We start from the raw sequence: 8638 nt of genomic DNA on the forward strand, positions 1-8638 counted from the left end.
TGTTTCTATCGCCCTGGCTTTCACTTCCAAATTTGATTGGTCACAAATACAAGAATTAAACAACAACGAGACAAATCTGTCTCCAACTTTAAACACAGGTTAACAATATTTGGAAGGATTTTTCAGGTTTCTCTACAAATGACCATACACAGTTCTAGCCTTAGTCACCAGTTTTGCTAATGGACTGAAGTCCCTAATTGAGAAATCATACAAAAGCAGAACATAAACTGTCACAGAGATCCCCTCTCAACATCATGAGGATGCCATGCTTGAAAAATCTGAATCAATGCAACGTAAGCTCATGGTTCATCAACTCAGACAACTATAAATAATGGTACCTAATATATGTGGCCTTAATTCCTTTTGGAAACCTTCTCCTGACAAAGATATATGAAAATATGTATATTTTTAAATAACCACCAGACTATAAATAGAAATCCAATCAGCTTCTTACTGGACACAAAGGCTTCTTACTCCATCCTAAACGTCTCAGATTTTCCTACAACCCTTCCTCAGAATACACAAAATGTTTCTGTGATGGAATCAGACCACCTGCTGCATAACTTGCCACTACACCAACCACTAACCATCTCATTTGGGTTTCTATACTCATAACACAGCTTTCTCCTTAGCAGGACAACGCCAGTTAACTTTTTGGAAAGAGACCTTCTCTCCCTCTGGAACATTCACATAAGTTCTTCCCCCCAAAGAATTCACTATAAAAATTCCCTATTCCTTCTTAATATACACTTTTGCTCCCTCACAGCTCTCACAGATCATCCTGATTTCCTTGCATTCCTTAAATTTTCAAAGACTCCCCTAAACTCCAAAATAACTAAAATGCTTTCTCACATTTTTGAAGCCCTCTGGAACTCTGGACCTACTTATACTGGCCAAATTTTACATGCAGGGACCTTAAAGGTGACACATGATCCCTCCATACTACTTCCAAGACTGATATAATATCCCTTAAATCCAGAGCACATCAACCAGGAACTCTTAGTCAGTGGTATACTATTCATACTAACCTCTAGACTCTAACACTTTTATGCTATTTAAAAAAATGGAAAAATGATCCCGGCGTTCCGGGATCGAGTCCCACATTGGGCTCCTCCGCTGGGAGCCTGCTTCTTCCTCTCCCACTCCCCCTGCTTGTGTTCCCTCTCTCGCTGGCTATCTCTGTCAAAAAAGGAAAAATGATATAGGCTAGTCCAAGATATACAGGACTTAAGATTATTAAACCTCAATTCCCTTCAGTCCCAAATCTTAGTATCACCTTAGCCAACAAGTACGTGGACACTATCTTAGATTTATGTACTGAATTTTTTCAACTCTCAACATTGTTTTACTTGGCAACATCAACAGTACACCTGGACAGTTATACCTCAAGGCATCACTGAAGCCCCCATGTTTCTTGTACTCTCAATGCAAATCTTAATAAACTCAAGTTTCCTAGAAAATCTACTCAGATCTACTATGTCAATGATCTTCTGTTATACGTTTCTAATTTTGATCATTCTATCATGGACACTTTAATATTTACTCCAGGCCTTCCTCAAAAAAGGCCATAAATTATCTAGGGATAAGATGAAACTCTGCAACCCTCAGATACTTTACCACAGGTGTGGCATTTCCCATAAAGGCAAAACATTACCTCCACAGTACATCTCCACTATTCCTGAGTATCCCTTACATGAAACAAAAAGACAAATTATGGTTTGGGGGCATTAACTGGATACTGTTGGGCATGGGTCCCAAATTTCTTTTCTATTGCCTGCCCAATATATAACATGACAAAGGAAAATCACTCCAGAGATCCTTCAATAGGAATCTCCTACCTTCGCATGGACTTCCAGACCCTCAAACTACTATTGCCTCTGCCTACAACTTAGCGCTAACTACTCTCCACCTTTCTCTATAAGAGGAAGGGGACACCCTTCATAAGATTGCCCCAAAACACAACAGAATCCATTGCCCCATTAATTACACACTACATTACATTAATTAATCACTACAGCTGCCTACCCTTTCAAGCTGGTGCTGAGATGGTTTAGGATATCCTCTAGACCTTTATGTACCTCAAGATATCCAAACTCTGGGGGCGCCTGGGTGGCTCAGTCATTAAGTGTCTGCCTTCGGCTCAGGGCGTGATCCTGGCGTTCTGGGATGGAGCCCCACATCAGGCTCCTCCACTGGGAGCCTGCTTCTTCCTCTCCCACTCCCCCTGCTTGTGTTCCCTCTCTCGCTGGCTGTCTCTCTGTCAAGTAAATAAATAAAAAATCTTTAATAAAAAAAAAAAGATATCCAAACTCTGTCCCTCACTGAAAATATTCAACATTTCTCCACATCTAGACTTACCTCTTACAAAATCTTGCCACTATAGCCTTCCCAAGTTACTACTCATAGGTGCCAAACCCCCAACCTTTCTACTCTTCCATCTCTTCCTATTAATGGACAACCCAACAACTACATACATGCCACTCAGTCTCTTCCCTTCCTTATCCAGATCTCTCTAAAACACTCCTACTTGTCCCCTGGCTTTCACTATTTATAGAAAAATCTACCTCTGAGGAAATTTCTGATTGCCTATGCCATCACAGACTTTACTTAACAATTGAAAGCTGGCCCTTTACAAGAGACCAATCAGTTGAGATAGCCAAACTCACTGTTCTTACGCAAGTCTGTTACTTACCCAAGACAAAAAGGTTAATACACTGACAGCAGGCATGCTTTTGGTGTTACACATGACCTTAGAATGTTATGGAAATGGAATTTATAACAGCTGTAGGCACCCATTAAAATTGGTCCACTGGTAAGCTAACAGTCAAAAATTCTTAAGATTCAGACTCATACCTCAAATGAGACACCTGAATCTAAGGATAACACACTGGTTGACAAACATATAAAGCTAGTTACACAGCAAGGCACATCCACCCCACTAATAAAACTTCAAGTCTTACGGTAGCTAAACTCCTACCAGAATCCTTATTGAAGTAGCTCAAGGTAAAATGAATGTTGGCACCAGATAAAGAGAAAGCTAAATAGAAACAAGCCAGGTATTTTATACATCTAGATCATACTCTGGATACACCCACAGTTCCCTGGTCTTTCCACAGGCATGCAAAACCAAGTTCATAACCTTCAGAAAATGACCACAAGAGAAATACCTTGCAATATCTTCTCTCTAAACACTTGTGCTAAATTTTACTTGAATTATCAAACAGATCACCTTGACATGTCCCAACCACCAAAAGCACAAAGAAAGATTATAAATGTGAGACATGGGTAAAAATCTGTTCCTGATGTTCCTTTCATGCACTGGCAAATGGATTTTATCCAATATTCCAACTTCCAAGGTGACAAGTATCTACTGACCATTTATGCTTATTTTCTGGATGTCTAGAAGCCATCTTTTTTAGACAAACCACGATGACCACAGTGACTAAGGTACTTTTTGAAACTGTCTTCCCTATCTAGGGTAGCCCATGTTTCTTTTCCTGTAGTACAAAAGTTCCTATCACTGGCAGGGTGATTCACAACAGCCAACACGTATTGCCCTTTTTCTTTCTTTTCTTTCTTTTTTTTTTTTTTTAAACATAGGTTCACACGGAGCCCAATGCCAGGCTGGAACTCACAACCCTGAGATCAAGACCTGAGCTGAGGGGTGCCTGGGTGGCTCAGTCGTTAAGCGTCTGCCTTCGGCTCAGGGCGTGATCCCATGGTCCTGGGATCGAGGCCCACATCGGGCTCCCTGCTCCGCTGGAAGCCTGCTTCTTCCTCTCCCACTCCCCCTGCTTGTGTTCCCTCTCTCGCCGGCTGGCTGTCTTTCTCTTTCTCTGTCAAATAAATAAAATCTAAAAAAAAAAAAAAAAAAAAACCTGAGCTGAGATCAAGAGTCGGGTGCTTAGCCAACTGAACCAATGAGGCACCCCTGTATTGTTCCTTTCAATGAAGCTCCACTGTCCCTATCACCCCCAATCCTCCAGGAATGTTACAAGTTTGAACAAAATGCTAACCTCATATTATCAATAAAATAAATCTTTCCTGGCCCAATGTTCTTCCTTTAGCCTTTATGATTCTTAGATCACTCTTCTACTAACTGACACTGATTGGCTCCTGTACTAAGTTAAATAATGGCTACCCAAAAATATCAAGTCCTGATCCCTGCAACATTTGTTTACTTGAAAAAAAGAGTCATTGCAAATGAGAATAAGTTAGGATCTTGAGATAAAGAAATTGCCCTACACCATCCAGGTGGGCCCTAAATGCCATCACATCTATCCTTATAAGATACAGGCAGAGGGAAATTTAACAGAGACCACACACGCGCGCACGCGCGCGCACACCAAGGTAATGCAAAAACAGAGGATGAGACTGGAGTGAAGCAACCAAAAAACTAGAAAATGCCAGGCATTCACAGAAGCTAGAGAAAGCAAGAAACAGATTTTCCATGAGAAATCACAACCCTGCTGACACTCTGATTCAGACTCCTGGCCTTCAGAGCTATGAGATAATACATTTCTGTTATTTCAAGCCACCAAGACTGTGGTAATTTGTTACAGTAGGCACAGAAAATTAATGTAGCTCCTTATGAAATAATAACTGGAAAGGCCCATCAGAATTTCTTATTCTACTTGGACACTCAATAATTCAACTTAATATAGCCAGATGTCCTTAGATACTATAAAGGACTTATTAAATATACTTATCACCAAGGGGTTAAGACTGCCTTTCCTTCTGATGTATCTTTCCACCCTCTTCAGTCTTCAATTAGAGGATAAAATCTTTTGGAAATACATCACCCAAAGACTTTTTTTTTTTTTATATAAGAATCTTATACAACCCTTCTCATAACCAATAACACAACCAAACTTCAAGGAATCAAATGCTGGATTCATAATCAACTTAAAAAATATAATATGTACAGATAGATGGTCCCCCACTTATGATGGTTCAACCTAAAATTTTTCAACTTTAATGATAGCATGAAATCAATATGCATTCAGCAGAAAACGCACTTTGGATTTTGAATTGTGATCTTTTCCTGGACTAGCAATATGCAGTACGATACTCAGTTATGATGCTGGGCTGTAGCGAGCCACAGCTCCCAGTCAGCCAAGCGATCACAAGGGTAAACAACCAATACACTAACAACCATATGACAGCCATATGCGTAGCCACACCAATACCACACAACTGTTTTTCACTTTCAGTATAGTATTGGATAAATTACATGAGATAGTCAACACTTTATTCTAAAATAGGTTTTGTGTTAGATGATTTTGCCCAACAGTAGTATAATATAAGTGCTCTGAGCATGTTTAAGGCAGGCTAAGCTAAGCTATGATATGTTCAGTAAGTTAGGTGTATTAAATGCATTTTTTTACTTAAAATAACTTCCATTTATAAGGGGCTGTTATATGTTTCTAATTGACCCTGACCCAACTGAAAGTAACTTCACTTTGTGTTTGGGAATGTCCTTCCTATGAACACCAAACTCAGGACTTCCCTCTTCCCCAACAGATAATCTAAGTGTCTGTCCTAAGAGTTCCAATAAAGATAAAAATGCAAATCCATGGGACAATTTACTTCATGATCCCCCAGTGAGATGAATTTTACATTTGTTGTATCTTCCCTGCTAAATAAATTTGATCCTGCTATCTAGCTAAGCTTTTTGGTCCTTACTTGATCTTTGCCTTTAACGATTTTTTTTTTTTTTTTTTTTTTTGAGAAAGAGAAAGCTTGAGCTGGCAGGGCCGGGGGGCGGGGGGGGGGTGCAGAAGGAGAGGGAAAGAGAGAATCTTAAGCAGGCTCTATGCCCAGCACGGAGCCCAATGTGGGGCTCAATCTCACAACTCTGAGATCATGACCTGAGCCGAAATCAAGACTTGGACGCTTAACTGACAGTCATCTTTACCTAAATCTTTAATGAGACAGCCTTTTCTTTCATATTAACTTTTATGTGATCTCTGATTTGGGTTTTTCAGGCTCCAGATGATCTGAATGATCTAAGAGGGACAAAATGTGTTACAGTCTTAAGCTTGGTTCCAGTTCCAAAATGTGTCCTTTTTGTTTTTTCATGAGGTTCTGAGGAAGCTCTCAAAATTGAAGCAAACACATGTGACTAAATTGTTATTAGGCTGGCTTGAGTAAGACAGATTGACCTTAAACTCTTTAAGTGAACTTCCACACTTCTTTTTCTCCTTCTCAGGCCCAGACCCCAACCTTACATGACTAAGAGAAAACAACATTCTCCACCTTGACTTTCTGTTATTGTAATGTTTGATGCAGTTCACTGGGTTTCCAGAACTCTCCTTGAAGTGTTTATCACCCTGCTTTCTCTTTCTACATCCAGCGTCTCTGTATATAAAAGATTTGCTCATCCACCCCTTTCACAAGATGTTCCTGACTTAGGCTTTGAGGGTCCCCCTAATACAACAGGCTCTCCTAATTCTTTCATTAATAATGGCTAGAAGTGCATTTATTTTTATTTTTGACATTCACAGGTCTGCCTACACCCCCTAACCATGTAAGTCCTCCCCTAGCCTTGATATTCCCTCCACTCATGCACTTACTACAGAGCACTCACCTAAGCTGGATGTCCCTTCCACTCAAAAGCTTCAGGTCAGAACCTACACGAGGCTGGCTAGACGCTCCACATAAGCATCTCCTACAGAGTCCTCCTTTTGGCTCAATGCTTCTTCTAACCATTCACCTCCCGCCAAGCTCCCTAAGCTGAATATTCTCTCTGCCCATGCACTTCCTTCTGGGTCATAAATTGGGGTGGCTGTACCATGCATCCATGCACCTCTGTCCAGGTCTTCTAATAGGCTAAGAGAACTGTCCACCATATACCACCTGCCAAGTCAACCCTTCGGCTGGCCACAACCTGAAATCAGGAAACTATCTCCATATTCTCCCCATGATAGTTGCACACTCCATCTATGCACTACCAACAGAATCCTCCATAGGCTGGATGCTTCTACTATCCATCCACTTTCTACCTGATCCTGTCCTAGGATGACTGTTTCATCCATTCACGGATGTCCTCCTAGTCGCCCCCTAGGCTTGAAGGCCCTAACCTCATGCACCTCACGCTGAGTCTTCCTCTTACAAGGCTGTACCCTGCACCCATGGATGTCAACCACGTTCTCCTCTATGATCAATGCACACTCCATTTTCTACTACCTGCCAAGTCCTCCCCAGTGTAGATGCTCCTTTTACCCATGTACTTCCTTTAAAGTGCTCCTCTAATCTGTATTTTCCACCTGTGCACTTTCTGCTGGGCTGTCTGCTAGACTAGCTGGACCATTCCCCTACGTATGAACAGCCTGCTGCATCCACCTCCATCCATCCACTTACAGCAGGATCCTCCCATAAGCTTTCTGCAAAACTCCCCCATTCAATGTCTGCTGAGTGCCCCCTAGACTGGATGCTCCCTCAACCAATCCACCCATTGCCATTAACACAACTAGCCTAGCTGTAGCCCCCACCATACATTTCCTATAGGACCTCCTCTGGGCCAGCTTCATTCAACACACATACAGTATCTGTCATATCCTCCCCTCTATCTCTGCATTTCAGGCAAGTCCTAGGATGACTGTACCATGCAGCCATACACCACCTTCCATATCCCTACCCTTCAGGCTGGTTTCAACGCTCCACACGTACACCTGCCAAAACCACCCTTAACCTGGATGCTCCCTCCACACTTCTGCTGGATCTTCCCCCAAATGAGGCCACAATCCACACATACAACTCCCTCCAGTGACTCCACTGGCTGCATGCTGGCTTCACCCATGTAACTACTTAGGCTAGCTTCACTGTACATTGAAGTATATGCTGACAAGTTCCATCCTAGTATTTTTGCAATCTTAACCTATGCACTTACTGTTGGATTTTCCCCTTGACTGTCCTGTCCACATGCCCAATTCATGCATTTCCTGCCACTTTCTCTCTTAGGCTGCCTGTAACCTCCACCTATGCACCTACATGCCCCCAGTCATGAATTTTTTTACCAAGGTCTCCCCTAGGATAGCTACACTCTCCAGTAGTATACCTATTGGTAGACCCTCTGTTAGGATGGGTGCTTCCTCCATCCATGCATCTCCTGGTGGTCTTACCTTAGTCTGGAGTCTCCTTCCAACCATGCACTGTAAGAAGGGTACTACCATAGGCTGCATCCTCCATTCTCTAACGTACAACCTGTCAAGATTTTCCCAAAGCTGGATGTTCACTCTTTTCATTCATGTCCGGACTTTTTTCCCCTCTGCTGAATCCTCCTTCCGTCCATGGATGACCCATCATTCTCCCTTAGTCTGAGTTCACCCTCTAACATGCATTTCATAATGGTCATCTCCTAAGCTTGCTAAATTCTATGCCAATGTACCTTCTGTCACACCTTCCAACAGGCTGAATGCTCTATTTCTTGCCAATTCTAACTTAAGCTAGCTGCACCTTATACTCATGCATCTCCTGCCATGTCCTGCCTGAGGCTGATTGCCTCTTCCACTATAGCACATCAGTGGGAGACCTCTCCTAGGTGAGATGTTCTCTCCAAACATGTACCTCTTGCCAGAACCTTCTATAGGATGGCTGTGTCCTCCACTCATGTACATCCCCTTACTTCTTCAGTAAG

This window comes from Ursus americanus, chromosome X, assembly GCF_024610735.1.
Source record: "Ursus americanus isolate L20-20 chromosome X, mUrsAme1.1.p, whole genome shotgun sequence".
Lineage (NCBI taxonomy): Eukaryota > Metazoa > Chordata > Mammalia > Carnivora > Ursidae > Ursus > Ursus americanus.